Source organism: Pinus tabuliformis, chromosome 4_2 (assembly GCF_031772625.1).
Source record: "Pinus tabuliformis cultivar Carrire ecotype Pingquan chromosome 4_2, CPIR1, whole genome shotgun sequence".
Classification (NCBI taxonomy): Eukaryota; Viridiplantae; Streptophyta; class Pinopsida; order Pinales; family Pinaceae; genus Pinus; species Pinus tabuliformis.
In genome coordinates, this window is record NC_142304.1 from 706001324 (window position 1) to 706002867 (window position 1544).

Sequence of the window (1544 nt, forward strand, 5' to 3'; positions counted from 1 at the left end):
GCAAATCTTGTTTTTCTTCTATGGTAGATACTTTTGATTCAAATTTAGCAGACAAGGATCTTAAAACTTTCTCAACTAAGGTAACTTCCTTTATATCTTCACCCAGATTCTTCATACAATTGACAACCTCATCTATACGTAAGAAGTAACTAGCTATACTTTCATCATTGTGCATCTTAAGAGTTTCATATTGAATTCTGAGAGTTTGAAGTTTAGCACATTTTACCTGAGAGTCTCCTTTGTAGCTCAAAACAATTTTGTCCCATATTTCTTTGGCTGATTTGAGCTGCATAACTTTGACAAACTCTGATTGTGACAGACTTCCCAATAATGTATTAACAACCTTGGCATTGGTTTCATATTGCTTTTTACCTATCGTATCTGTAGGAATTGCTAATGGAAATGTATATCCTCCTTCCATGATTTCCCAGACATCCGTTTCAAGTGATTGTAGATAGGTTGTGGTTCTTATCTTCCAATAAACAAAGTTGCTCCCATCAAAGATTGGCGGTCTGATGGAACCCACGCTTTCTTGATTACTCATGATGATGGATCTCCCTTCAAGCGATCAAGATTCTTTTGAAGGACCTGCTCTGATACCAAATGTTGGAAATAATAGTGAGAGGGGGGGTAAATCAGTATTATCAGATCAATAATTTTATTTCCCAAACAAATTTGTATATGCTACTTCAGCTAAGTGAACTAGCATGTACACGCGACTGTACTTAAAGAAACCAGCGTATATGCAGAGAACTTTTGATTTACCTAATTTATCATGCATTGAACTTTAACCAGTATATCAGATATTTATTAGACAGTGCAGTAAAAGCAGAATAAAGCATCACACATAAGTAACACACATGAGCACCAAGATATAAGTTGGAAACCCAATGTGGGTAAAAACCACCTGTTGCTGTCGTCTTTGTCTTCTTTTAGTAATAAGAAAATATGTTTACAATCTTGTACTAGAGCAGACTTATACTAGTATGCAGGCTTCTACCTGCAGAAGGTTACAACCTTCTCTCGTTCTCCCACTTCTACTGGAAGGGAGCTACAACCCCTTAACTCTTGTATTAGCTGATATGTTTACTAGTACATAGGTGGCGACCTATAGAAGGCTACAAACTTCTTTCTTCCTCCAAGGACCATGTTTCATCAATTTTTAGACTAGATCCATCAACAACATCATAACTGTAATTCAATAATCAAATACATCTGCATCAACCAATCACTGAAAATCAATCATCACTTTCTGAATCAAACACAACTGAATCAATCAATAATTTTGACAACCCATCGTCAAATCACAATCAATCTGATCATTCAAAATACTGTCACTAGAATACTGTAACCAGAACCTAGAACTCTGCAACAGCAAACAGAAACAACTAAAACATACTTTATGAGGTATACACTACTTCCATGTGTCGAACCTGTGTGTATACCTACTTTTATCAAAGCCAACCAGCATACACATCTGCAAATATTAATTCATAATTCTGCAACTATTCCGGACTTCAGTTATACCCAGATCATAATATTTA